Source organism: Malaclemys terrapin, chromosome 16 (assembly GCF_027887155.1).
Source record: "Malaclemys terrapin pileata isolate rMalTer1 chromosome 16, rMalTer1.hap1, whole genome shotgun sequence".
In the NCBI taxonomy this organism is placed as follows: Eukaryota; Metazoa; Chordata; order Testudines; family Emydidae; genus Malaclemys; species Malaclemys terrapin.
The window spans coordinates 27,881,370-27,894,959 of NC_071520.1; the positions used below are offsets into that span (position 1 = coordinate 27,881,370).

The window sequence follows — 13,590 nt, forward strand, 5'->3', positions numbered from 1 at the left end:
GGGTTATTTCTCCGCCTTTCAAGCCGTAGATAAGCCGGGGGTGGGGGCCCCTTCTTTGCCGTTCAGTCTCCCTTCCCCCATCCGCCCCGGCGGGGCGCAAGGCAGCACTGAGCAGCCGGCTACTTTCGGTATCGTTTGCGGCCGGACTCCGACTCCCTCTCTCCTTATTGGTCCGAAAGTTGCCTTTTAACCGAAGGGCTGGAAACGCGCAGCCCCTTTGCGAGGCGCGCAGGGGGCGGGCGGATCGCCCGGGGAAGAGACCCGCGCAGCAGCGGGACAGCAACTTTTGCGGCGCCCGGGGAGACCGGAGTGCGGCGCACGTGGGCGCCGGGGAACAGGCGCTGGGCGCGGCAGCCCGGAGCACCCGGCTGCCCCCCACCGTGTGCACCCAAGGCCGCTTCAGGCCAGCTAGCCTGTGTCCCCCCCCCCCCCCCGCTCTTTGCAGACCAGCCGGGGAAGGGGGCTGGGACCCGGGACCCAGCAGCGGGGGGGTCCCGCCCTCCAGGCAAGTGCCGCGGGGCGGAGCCGCCGCCGACCCCTCTCCGCGCCCGGGTTTCCTGCCCGAGGCCGGGCAGCGGCACCTGGCCCCGCGGCCAGCACCATGGGCGAGCGCCACACGGACGGCTTCTCCTGCAGGTACGGCCCCCGCCCGCGCCCCCTCGCCGCCTGGCCCGGGGGGACCCCTCGGCCCGGAGCCCGCCTCCCGGGTGCCCCCGGGGGGATGTGGCTTCGGTTCCCTGGCGCTGGCCCGGACCGCAGCCCGGCGGGGGGAAGGGGCCCGATCCCCCCCGCCCAGACTCGGCAGCACCACCACGTGCGCGCCGAGCGCCGCCGACTCCATCCGCCCGAGGCCGGGACAGGTGTGGGGCTCGCCCGGCCGGGGTCGGGGGGCCGGGCCCCCTCCCGCCGGGCTGCCCTGGAAAGTGAAAGTAGCGGCGGCCGCGGCTCCTATTCCTGCTGCGTAGGGAGGGGCCGCGCGGCGGTGGGGGGCGGCCAGGTCTTCCCGAGCCCCCCGGGAGCTGCGGGGCACAGGGGCCCGGAGCCCCCCAGCCGCTCCCCCGGAACCCGGGGGGGGGGTTCAGGCCCCTCCAAGCAGGAGCTTAAACGGGGCGGCCGGAGGCTCCAGGGTCAAACTGTCCCGGTCCGGGGCGGGGGACCCGGCTCTGTGTCCTGGCCATGGGGCGCCCCCTACGTGCCCGGGCCCCTTTTCCAGCTACAGGCTGACAAGCCCCGGCCCTGGGACTTGGTGCGGGTGATGGATGGAGAGCGCCCCGGCTCTCCGGCCTGATCTCCCGGGCGGGGTCTCCCTGGGACAGCCCCAGTCTGAGTCCGGCGAGGCAGAGGCCATTCACAGCGGGGGCACCGAGAGCCGGGGCTGCCCCCGGGCAGAGCAGCCCGGCCGCCGAGGTTGGTGCATCGCCCACGGGCAGAGCCAGCCCTAGGTGCTGGGGATGATCGCTCCTTGGACCGGTCCTGCTGCTGCCCGTGGGAGCCAGGCCGGGCTCCTTTCCCTCCAGCCCAGGCGCTAGGAGCAGCGAAGTTCCCAAGCCTGCGGCCGTTTGCTGAGGGGGTTTGGCTCAGGCAGGGGGGGTCGAATAATCACCGCCACCTGACCTGGGATTTACTGTCAGCCAGGAAACCCAGGAGGAGTTGTTGTTACCAGATGGACTGCGGAAGGGAGGTGTTAGGTGGCCTGCTGGGGACTCCAGTTACCTTATTGCAAAAAATAATTAAACAAGTGGGGGAGAGAGGAACTGACAACATGCTCGGAGAAGCCTTTTTCTGAGGCACCTCCGGTGGAACTGGAGTTTTACCAGCAGGTTATTTGATTGATTTCACAGGCCCTTTACTCAAAGGGAGGTTTTTGCCCTTGGCTTCATTGAAAGCAGATCAAATCCTAATATTTCCTTGTAAATTACTTCTTTCCCCTTCCCCCCCCCCCCCAAAAAAAAACCCCACCCCACCACTTTTCTTTGTAATTTACACAACTTGGCATTTCTGGCCGTTACAATTTCTTGTTTGTGATGATAACATCTCAGGAAGGACCCTTTTCTTTTTTTAATTGGAGCCATAGGAGTGGCCACCCTGCTGGCATCCCGAATTGTTCCATGGAGATTTGTTTATAATGAGAGCTCTGTGGCTTTGCATTGTGTCTAATCAAGGAAATCAATGGCTTTTACTTTCAAGTCTTGTTTTGCTGAGCTCCTCGGTCTGTTGTGGAAAAACCTCGGCAGGATGACAGGATTGGCACAAATCCTACAGAGTGTGTAGGCATAAGACACCGTCTAAGCTGTTTAAATAGCCTGTTGTGTTAGAAGGATCACGTTATAACACACTAGTGTCGCCACTGCAAACCTATAAAGGGCCAAATAGACTATACGTTTATAAAGCTAGGTAAGTAGGTCCCGAGAGAAGGGAGCGGTGTGAGAAGGTATATGACTAAGTAGGGGGAGGCTGCTTTTTAAACCCTTCCGTTAGGTTCTGCTTCACCGGCACTGCTCTTCCACCTCCCCATTGGGCGTACGCCAATGTGCTGAGACGTAACTTAGACCATAAGTCCATTAGAATGTGGTTTGATCCCAGTGGGTGCATGAGGCTGCCTTGATATTTGTATCACTGTTGTATCGGAGTTAAAGGGACGTTGTCTAGACACAGAAGTTGCACTGGTTTAACTTGTCTTGGCTTCGTTAAACCAGTGCAGCTTTTGTGTGGGGGCTGTTCAAGACTGGTTCTGTTGGTTTAGCTTGCACCTATACATTTATCAATGCGAATTAAACCGAGATACGCTCGCTTTAAACTGATAGAAGATTGCGAAAACACACAAGTTGCACGGGTTTAACTAAATTGATATAAAATCACTCTTTGAGTTAAACACAGCTCTGTGTATGGACAAGGCCTCCAGCAACCCGTTGATCTTTCCGAATGTTGATATTTAAAAATAAAAAACATGCTGATTTGGGGGGGAGGGGAAGGAGAGCAACCCAGCATGCACTCACCAGGCACATGCCTTCGTCACCCCTCCTCCCGCTCACATGCACCACAGTTTCTTTGCCCACAGTGTCGAGAGGGTACTATAGTTTACCTTTGTTTGTTGCAAGGGATGTTTTCTTTTGTTATCAAGGGCATCTGCTCTCTGAGCTTCAGTCTCGCTGTGTTGCGCACACACACATCATAGTTTTCTATCTTTCCCTTGGTTGTCGGGCTTTTTAATATTTCTGGATCTTTAGAGATCAGTAGAAAAAAATTCCCAGAAGTATTTTCCACATCCCTTGCCTACTTAGTGCATTTATTTCACTGTCTCTCATTATTCGAGGAGTTTGGAGCTCCTGTAATACCTCTAATGGTGTGCTAGGTCATTATTCGTCCGGAGTCTGTTTCTCAGGGACCCTACACTCACTTTAATTTGCCTGAGTGATTGGAACACACGTTTTATTGTCAGGATTGCCAGTAGCAAGCTGTTTAGCCTTCAAGCAGAGGGTGGCTAACGCTTGCAAAGGTCAGTTCACGAGCAGGTCACAGCCTGGTATGGTGGCAATAACCTGTCAATCACTGGGATGCCTGCTGGCTTTTCGTGCAGGTGTGAAATAACTGGGTAGTTTTTAAGATGTGCAAGTACTGTCGTGTGTGTGAGATTCCAGTGACCTTTAAAACAATTTTTTGGGAGAACACTTAAGATTTCTTTATAGATTATATTCCACTATTGAAAAGTCAGTCACTCAAGTGAGATCCGAATGTGGCCAGTTATGACCGTATTATGTTGTACAAATATAGTTTGGCTTTGATATCTCTTCCCACGCTGGTGTAAATCAGGAATAACTCCACCAAAGTCAGTGGCATGATGCTAACCTGATTTTCCTCTATTACTTGCAGGGGTGAATGTTTAATTATAAAGAAAAAGCCCCTTGAAGTTCTGTAACATTGCAAAATGTTAACTGTTAACCGTACTTGGCTTGAAATAAAACACTGATCAGAGCTGGAAAATCTAATGGAAATGTAGCAATCAGAGGGATGTCAAGTAGTATCCCAGTTCCTCTAAGGGAAGGGGAATAGCAGCCACATGGAAAGTAATCATGGATGCAGGGGAGTAGAGCATATCTGAGCTCACCCAGAGGTGTGGGGAACAATAGTGAAGTTCTTGCCAGGCTGCAGGACCAGGGTTAGCCAGGTGATCTGCTGATCCGGTGCATTCCCCAGGTCACTTTCATTGGTGGGAGATCGGGGGGGAAAGTGGGATTCATTGGTGGGGGATCTGCGGGAAAGAGGGTAAAGCTGCCCTCCCCTGGGGGAGTGGGATCTTGTAGGCATGGTCTTGTTAGAGAGGATGAGGAGTGAATGAATGGGGCATGGGACTTAAGCATCTTTTCATCCCCGAAGGATTGTCCCTTCAGGTCAAGACTACAGAGTAGCTTCTGCTGCTCCCGCCCATGTTGTTCCCACTCTGCCGATGCAGAGGATTTCAGTCTCCCCAGTTGCAGCGCTACATTTACTTTAATCAAATTGGTTACTGTGTCCGATTCTAAAGCACGGTTCATGTATGATCGGGCTGGCAGCGTGCTAGACAGAGCAGCCTCAACCCTGCTAGGCAACTGCCTGGCGTACATTGGTTCCTTTAATGCATGTAATCCTGGAGAAAAACAGTGATTTTGTTCGTAGAATTTAGTTCTGGGAACTTTCTGTTTTGTTTGAGCAGTAAGTCGTAAGCAGGGCAAGAGGGTAAGTGTATCCAGAAGGAATGTTAAATAGTCCTTGAATTTAAAGGGGGGCTGTCAGCTGAAAATTCATGAGTCTGGAAAACTCTAATTTCCTTGTGGGTGTTTTTATGTTCAGCTGATAATGTTAAAACTGAAAGTATTTTTTAAACATCCAATTTACTTTTCAGGGTTTACATCAATTGTGTACATTTCTTTTGGCCCCAAGAATGGAAACAGAGCCATCAGTTTCATTTTCCGCTCGCCTTGCCCTAGCTCAGTTTTTGCTGTGGTTGGGTTGCAAATGCTCCCTGGGGATGTTGCGTTTTGGGGTGTAGGGGTTGTTTGGTTTGTTTTATTTTATTATGCTCTAACACTTTCCGCTGTAATGGCAAAAGAAGAGTTTGTTCTTGGGTTTTGTAAAAGGTGAATTTTACAAAATCCTCAGGGTGGGGCCATATTTCATTTGTTAGTGTCCTTTTAAAATAGCCTCTTTTTGCATGTGTGGGCGTGTGTGTTCGTGTGTGTCTCTTGTGTGATAGATGGTGGGCCTGATTCTACAGCTCTTGCATTTATCATTAGGACCCCTTGCTGGAGCAATGGTTCTCAACCTATTTACCATTGTGAGTCACGTATGCAGCACTCTGTGTATTATGTGGGCTGTATCCACACAATAGATATCCTACCTGTACACTTACAAAAAAATAAGGTTTTGTATTTGTTATATGACCGCAATATGATTGAAATCAATAATAGTACCTGTCAATTCAACACTGGCAAAAGTCTGCCAGGAGCTTTTAAATTAGAAAATAACTCAAAACGTTAACTGTTAAAATTAATTAATTTGCTGTAAAGGTGGCATGGCGTGGTTTGTTGCCACCCTCCCTGCTGTCTTGCTGCTGGCGGAGTGCCCGGGGAGTGTAGCTGCAGAGCTTGCTCCCAAAGATGGGGAGCTCTGCCTGGTGCAGGGCATGCCCTAGCCAGGGACTGTCCCCCATGCACCCAACTCCCCCTATCCAGGGACTGTGCCCCATAGCCCTCCATCCAGGGACTGCCACCAGTCCCCCCACCTAGTCTGTCCCCCATGCTCCAGCTGCATCCCCTTCCCTACAGCCCTAGCCCTCTGCACTCACCCCTTCCTGCGCTGCCCTAGGCCCCTGCATCCCCTTCCCCATGCCTGCTGGACTCCTACCTCGGCTGCACATAGCTCAGCCATGCTGCCTGCTCTACCCACCTGCTGCTGCAGTCCTAGTGCCAGGGAGCCTGCTGCAACTGGGGTCACTGGAGCTGCAAACCCTTGGGGGTGGGGGGGTGCTGAGCACCCTGGCCTACTGCCAATGCTGCTCTTGCTGGGAGGGGGAGGAGGGGGTTGATGCTGTGGGGCCTGATCCTGCTGGGAGTGCTGATGCTGGGCCTGATCCTGTGCTACCCCATTTTTGCACTCACCCTGCCGGCTCTGGGCCCCAGGCAGGTGCCCCTCCCACCCCGCCCTAGTTATACCCCTGAGGATGTCACATGGGCTGCAGTTGTGTGCTGATTGGGCTGAGTTGAGAACTACTGCACTAGCTTGTGTCCTGACATCTGTACAAAAGGGACTCCGTTTGATCTGTGACTACAGTGTTAGTAAACTGCACAGGGGGAATAGGCCAGATGGTCAATGTTAGCGCCACACGAGTCGAGTACTTGGCCCAGTGTGCCCCCCTCGCCTTGTTCCTACTATAGTCAATGGCAAAACTCCAGTTGGTTTCACTGGGAATCCGCATCAGGCACAGGACCGTGAATGCCAAGTAGATCATGTGGTTGGGCTGATGCTATTGGTAGTTCTGGGGCCAGTTGCTGTTCGGACTCTTTTAAAAGCTTCAGCACTCCTCAACGAGGAGAGAGAGTCTCTGTTCTGCTGTAGCTTACTTCCTTTGAGTAAAGCCGAGCTCATGGCTGTTGTCAGAAGCACTCAAATGAGCATGTGGGAAAATGGAAGCTCGTGGTAGATCGCTTCTTTGAAAGGGTGACCTACGCCAGGTGACCTATTGGAGTTGTGCCTCTCTTTGCTGCTTTAGGGTGTAAAAGAAGCCTCTTGCCTGTTTATTTTTCCTTTAGAAAGTCTTCCCTTTTTGTGCTGGTCTGGTAGGCTGATGCAGAAGCTGTCCGTCCTCGTAGAGCAGGGCTGGGAAATCCTCCCCGAAGGGACTTTCTCCCCGGGGTTAGCAAAACCCCGTGAATTTTACAAGTCTGAATAAATATCCCGGCGCCTCTCAACAAACCACCTTTAATAGCCTTGCTTTGTGTGACGTCACAATCCCACCGGTTCCCCATTGGTCGCTGAGACCTGAATTTCTAAGGTAATGAAACAAATAGAAAGCAAGTTTGGGTTTTAAATTAAAAAACAAACAAACACACCCCCAACAAGCAGCAACAACTTTTACCATCATAAAAACGTGCCAAAAAAAAAGAAGCCGCCCCAAGCTCACATCCCCCCTCCCCGTCCCCCCGCCCACAGATCACCCTTAGGGCATGTTTCGGGGGCTGTCTGCATGGCAAGTTCTGGGCCAAAGCATTTGATTAACCTCTCCCTACAGTCTGAGCAGCCCACTGAGGATGGCTGCCAGTGCTACCTCCCTAGGACATGGTCCTTTACAGGGCTGCAGCCCAGCTTGGTGACTCAATTGCAGAGCAGGTTGGACCCATTTACACAGACGAGGCCAACCAGTGCTGATGCAACGCAGATGTGGGACTCTGGTGTGCTAGTGGGATCCTCCGGCAGGGCGGGCGGCATTGCTTTGGGTCAGCGTTTCTGAGACGCTGGGCTCTCGGCGGCTTGTTCCCACTCAGCACAAGCAGAGACACCCCCGCTCTGTTCTGCACACGAGGGCAGCCCAGCCTCTGCTGGGTGCTGAAAGACCATGATAAACAGGAAGGGGAAACATTTCACGTGCTTGCACCTCCTAGAGACCAGAGTCTCCAAAACGCTGACCCAAAGCAGTGTTCATTTGAAACCTTATTGGAGCACGGTTCCTGCCGAGCTGCATGCTAATCTGTTTGTCAGGGCATGCCAGAGCCCCAGGCTACTGTTTCCTGGCATGGGCTAAACCAACAAAGGTGCTAACTGTGAAGGTGATTTTTCTGAGCACTCTTCCTTTTAGAGCTAGGCTGAGACCACTATATTCATTGCAGGCAGGCCTCCAGTCTCCAGATAGTAATTTTGGCTCCTTGACCCAGGTCGTGTTTGACCCCTGATCTGTAGGTGGAAGGTTTTGTATCCTGTTACCAACTCCCCTGGGCAGACCTAGAAGTGTTCCATTACCAGAAGGCATGCAAACTCGCTACTAGTATATTCTCATGGTATACAGACATGTATTCACAGGGCTGCCTAATTAAATCCTATTGGCTGGCCAAATCTGAGACTTTCTGGGTGAAACAGGGCACGTCCTTCAGCTCCCCTGTAATTTAGGAGACATTTGCATCTGCATGCAGTCAGAATTCCCAGCAATATAATATCTTCCGTCCACTTTTGAAATAGAGGAAACTCTGGGAGTGTATTTCCGATTATAGTCCTGGCTAGAAAAATACAATACATTTTGAAATGTATTTTCAATCGCTTGCCATTACTGCTCCCAGCAATCCATTGGCACATATCAAACACTGGATTTGGGCATGTACCATGGAGCGTGTGCAAGCAACCTCGCTCATTAACCGGCTTTGCTGGCACATTCGTGGAGGCCAGGGGAAGAGCTGCTAGTTCCTGTGAGCAAAGCCTCATAACTTTGTCATTTATCAGCGTATTGAAGGCACCTATTTGGAACTGAATTGTTCCATATGTGTATATGGTGGTGTGCATGGGAAGGGGGTCATCCGATACATAGGTGTGTGCAAGGAGCATGTTATGGTGTGTTAAATAAGAGAGTGTTGCAAGAATCCATTGGTTAAACCTGCTTTCTTGGCTACTCTGTTAGTCTGCCAGGGAAACAAGACAAGTCGTCTCCTTCGTAGAAGTGTGTGTGGGGGAGCTTGGATTTGTTTTCTGCCCCTGGAGGGCAAGTGCAGTTGCAGAAGGCTGCTTTAACAGCCCTGCTGTCTATCCCCATTTCAGCAGCCATTGAAATTCCATGGGCCGAGCACTCATGTTGTCTGCGGGAGGAAGCCAGAGCTATGCCCGAGGATGCTGAGTCATTCGCAGGCTGGCAGAGCTGATAGAAGGAGAAACTCAGGGGCCCAAACGGGGGTGAATGGCTGGGACAGTCCCAACGACGCACGTCCCCACTCTGCCTGGTTCTGGCTTTGGAGCTGTTTCTTCCTGTGTTGTTTCATGTCCCATCAATTCCAGTTATTTCCAAACACACTCTGTTATTCTGAGAATATTGGGCAAGGCTTGGATGGCTCTCGACAGATACAATCTCTCCCTGGCCTCGAACATTCGAAAGACGTAATAGGAAGCACAGTGGGTCTGCGTAGATATTGGTCCACTTTCTGAACAGGTTAAAGTGTTTATCGTCCCGGGGGACGCTGGATGTAAACAAGAAGTGGCGCATTCTCTGCTTGGACGTGCTCCAAATCTCCTTGCTCTTTCCATCCAAGTTATTAAACTCCTTGGATTTTCTAGAAAAATGTAATCGATCCCTTTTAGAAAGGGCTTCCCAAACGACGTCACTGATTATCAGCCTTAATCACAGGGAGGCTTACCAGAGGAGCACTAAGCCACACGTCCCTGGAGCGGCAGGATATTTGGCTAAGTGCAAGCGAAGGACGTTTCCTGTTTGAACAGAATGTACGACTGTGATAAATGCTTCAGGCAAGCAAAAGGTACAGGAATAAGCAGGCTCCGCAGAGCCAAGCTGGAGAATGTGGTGGTTAAGGACAAGTTAGCAGGTAGTTACAAATCTAGTGTGGAATGTTTGTGTCTGTAAATTCAAGGTCAAATCCTACAATCTGTACCCAGGAGTAGAGGCTAGGGAATTAGTCCTCTAATCTTCACACATCTGTGGCATTCTGCAGGTGAGTGAGACAGTACTTAAAGGGTAGGTAGGCTCTAGAAAGCCATTAGAAGGACAGCATTGTCAGAGTCACAAGGCATTGTCCTTTGTCTTTGTCTCCAGAGCAAATCTGTTTAGTGTAAAGGTGGCTTTTCTAATTGCCAGCCCTGTAATCTCCGTGTGGGATCTGAGAGTCAAGCTGGGTTCTTTCAAGCTCACACTTACTTGTAATAGAGGTTATCAGAGCCAACATCTGTCCTTAGTTACAGCCCTGAAATTCTGCTGTCCTCAGTGAGGTTGCCCATGTGTGGTTGCAGGCAAAACTGGACCCAGCAACTGGAATTGAGGGCCCAATGATGCTGCTCTTTCTCATGCAGAGTAGCACCGTAGTCCATGAGTAGTCTCGTTGGAACCAGTATGAGTGAGAGGCAAAATCTGGGTCTGAGTTAACAAACCATGTGATGCATGTGCTAAAACAAAATCCCGCTCACTCTTCCATTGCTACCTGGGTTGTTCAGGGCCAACAAGAGGTAAAAAACACACACTTTGTCACTAAGGTTGGATTCTATGACTCTGGAGACGCATGGTGGGCCTGATTCTGGTCTGCCTTTAGCCATTTTTACAGAGCTGTGACTGTCGATGTCAGTGGAATTATTCTTGTTTCTCACGTATGTAGGTGAGAGGAGAGTCAACCCTGGGAGCACGGCAAAGAAGGAGCCTTTCTTCCCCCCCCCCCCCCCGCCCGGTCCCTTTTCTGGTGACCCCTGCGGCTTGAGCCAGCCAGCTGATGTCTTTTTATTATTATGGATTCCTTCAGTCATCAGCTCTAAAGAGGGAGCTCTTTGGAGATGAAGGGGTCCTGTGGGTTTAGCGGGAAGCTAATGAAGGTGAGATTGACTGACTGGTTTAGGAGCATGCAGCAGTTCCCTTCAGAGTGTGGCTAACGGATGGATGGCTCGTGGAGGGCTGTCTTTCTGTGGAGTTCACAAAGCTGCAGCCACACTGACGCTGGGAAGAAATGAAACAGTCCCCAACACCACTGTTCCGCGTTACTACGCCGAGACCCCTGGTTCATACAGCGGAGCTGGGCGCAGGTGGCTGTCATCGGGCTGGTGGGCTAATGCACGGTGGAGGCAACTGAGTTCGACTTAGTGTCGCTTCTAGCAGACCTGTTCGTTCAGGCAATAAGGGCTGGTCTTTTCTCCCAAGGAAGGGAAGCAATCCGGGATCAGGCAGTGCAAGCAGCTGCCAGCTTTGCCTCAACCAGCACTGCATCCTCCGGAGGTGGGAATTGTCTCTGGTCCAGGTAACGGGAGGATTCATAGATTCTAGGACTGGAAGGAACCTCGAGAGTCCAGTCCCCTGCCCTCATGGCAGGACCAAATACTGCCAGACCATCCCTGATAGACATTTATCTAACCTACTCTGAAATATCTCCAGAGATGGAGATTCCACAACCTCCCTAGGCAATTTATTCCAGTGTTTAACCACCCTGACCGTTACCTAGGGGGAGAGTGGTTGCTGTTGCTGCTTTAGGGGAATGAGGATGCTGGTTGCTGCACAGGCAGGGGAAATGCCGCGATGCTGCTGTTCTGGTTCAAATATCGACGCATGTTCAAGCCACCCAGGTTTGGCTTTGCAAAACAATAACTGCAAGCCTTGTTGTTTATGTTGGAGTCGGTCCAAATACCCAAAGCTCCGAAACAATCCTGCCTCTTGTTGAAGCCTCCCTATGTAAAGGCTGCCTGCCTATAAAATCCATAGGGTAAATCCCAGCTGAGACTGCGAGGCAAAAACTCCTTTCTGCATCACTTCCCATCCACTTGTGGCATTCAGGCCTGTGCGTGTGAGAATTAGGTTTGCGAGCATTAAAGTGGTTATTTAAACAAACACGACGCACCAGGAAAACCACAGGGGTTAAGTGTTGGGTGGTTAAGCTCAGTTCTGCGTGTCGAGAATCCTCTGTCAATCCGATTCCTATGGCTGGGTTATGAGCATGCAGTCTAGAATGGGTGCACCAGTGAATCCGTCTCTCACGGAGCTGAGCTGGCAGACGTGCATCTTTCTAGGTAATATGCTTAGAAGAGCAGAGAGTTTCAGGTAACAGGCATGTCTGTGGGAAGCTTGGCGTTGGCAGCTGTACCTGCAGGAAAACGTGTCTGTCCATGGAGAGTCATGCAGCGTAAGAAACTTGCTCTTGTTTTAGGGGGAAGGGAGGGGGCTGGTGCAAGTGGGGTTAGTTGTGGTGTCAGTGTAATTAGTTCCCTTTTACACTCCCCTGTCAGCCTGCCAAACAGCAAGCCAAGTGTTTGTTCTTTACCTGGACTTCTGCAGAAAGTTACTGATCCTCCCCCCTCCCCCCGGCTTTATTGGCTCATCCTCTTGAGAACGAACATCTTAAACTAAAGTGAAACCCTGCCAGGCTGTTAGACGGGGGTAAAATGAAACTGTGCGTGCGTAGGGCAGTGAAGGGCGGGCAGTGGAAGGGAGAGATGCACAGAAAGGAATTGAAAGCAGCTGTGTGAACAAGGACCCCTGGAATGCTCAACATGCTTGTAAAACACTTGACTAATTTAGCTTCGCAGCTCTCCATTGGGACTCGTAATTTTTGCCCCATCTTACAGATGGGGAAACTGAGGCACTGTGGCTAAGGAACCCACCCAAGGCCACACACAATTATGGCAGAGCCAAGAATCAAACCCAGGAATCCTGATTCCTTTACTAACCTCTAGCTGATGGGTGCCTTGCTCCTGGTGTTTAAAAAACAAAGCTTTCCTTTGAGAGACAAGGTGGGTGAGATAACGCCTTTCATTGCACCAGCTGGTGGTGGAAGAGAAAAGCTTTCGAGCTACACAGAGCTCTTCTTTGGGGCTTGGAAAAGTACTCTGAGTGTCACAGCTAAATGCAAGGTGGAAAAGATGGTTTAGCGCAGGGGTCTCAAACACGCGGCCCGCGGGGCTATTTCCTGCGGCCCGCCAACTCCCTGCCCTGAGCCCCCTGCTGCACCCTGCACCTCATCTCCCTGCCCTGAGCCCCCGCCACACCCCTCCTGTACCCTCTGGGGACAGGGAGGGGGCGGAGTTGGGGTGGGGATTCGGGGAAGGGGTTGGAATGGGAGCAGGGAAGGGGTGGGAAGAGGCGGGGCAGGGGCGGGGGCAGTGAGGGTGTGTGTGTCAGCGATGCGGCCCTCGGGCCAATGAACTAGTCCTCATGTGGCCCTCCTGGTCAGATCCCTGGTTTAGTGTAAGGGACCATTCAAGGTGAGGTGGCCAGTCAACCGGTGGGTGTGGGGGGGAGAGTAGTGAGTTAGGGATTCTTGTAATAAGCCATAAATCCAGTGTCATAGACATTATATGGCTTATTACAACAGTCATAAAGATATGAGTAATGGCTTATTACATCAATCTCTTGCCCACTAGGTCCCCTCCCTTCTCTGTCCTATGACTGCAGGGGTGTTGATGGGCCTTGAATGGTCCCATATTACTAAACAATCTATTCCCACCTTGTATTTAGCTGTCACACTCTGAGCATCTTTCCCAGCCCTGAATAGCTCAAAAGCTTCTCTCCCACCACCAGAATTTGGTCCAGTAAAAGGCATCACCTCACCCGCCTCGTCTCTCTAATGTCCTGAGACCAGCAAGGGTACAATACTTCCCAAAGCTTCCCTGTGTCACCCTTGGAATAAGCCGCTGTGTAAGTGGCAAGCGCTGTGTGCCACTTTGGAACTTTTATCCACTTATATTTTCAAGGTTGATTTCCCCCCCCCCCCGCCCTCCAAGGCACATTGCTGCACATACTGATAAATCTTCACTTGTTTTGTCTGAGCAGGAAAACTTCCATTAAATCTTCCAATGGACCTGGAGGTGTGGTTCTCAATTCAGTCCCAACCATGTGCTTAAACAGTACATAACGTGGGCTCGAATTGACTTGCTGCC

General features: G+C 51.7%; 1 protein-coding gene across 2 annotated transcripts in view; it reads left to right on the top strand.

Moving 5' to 3' along the window:
• The first annotated feature begins 545 nt into the window (after positions 1 to 545).
• SH2B3 (SH2B adaptor protein 3) overlaps positions 546 to 13,590 on the top strand; it is a 96,610-nt gene continuing 83,565 nt past the window's right edge. Inside the window, exon 1 of one of the 2 annotated variants that reach the window (XM_054006548.1) lies at positions 546 to 636. The gene's annotated coding sequence lies outside the window, so the exon portion shown is untranslated. Of the gene's footprint in view, positions 637 to 9,529; positions 9,552 to 13,590 lie in introns of those variants that run through there. The other variant, XM_054006550.1, reaches the window with a different exon arrangement.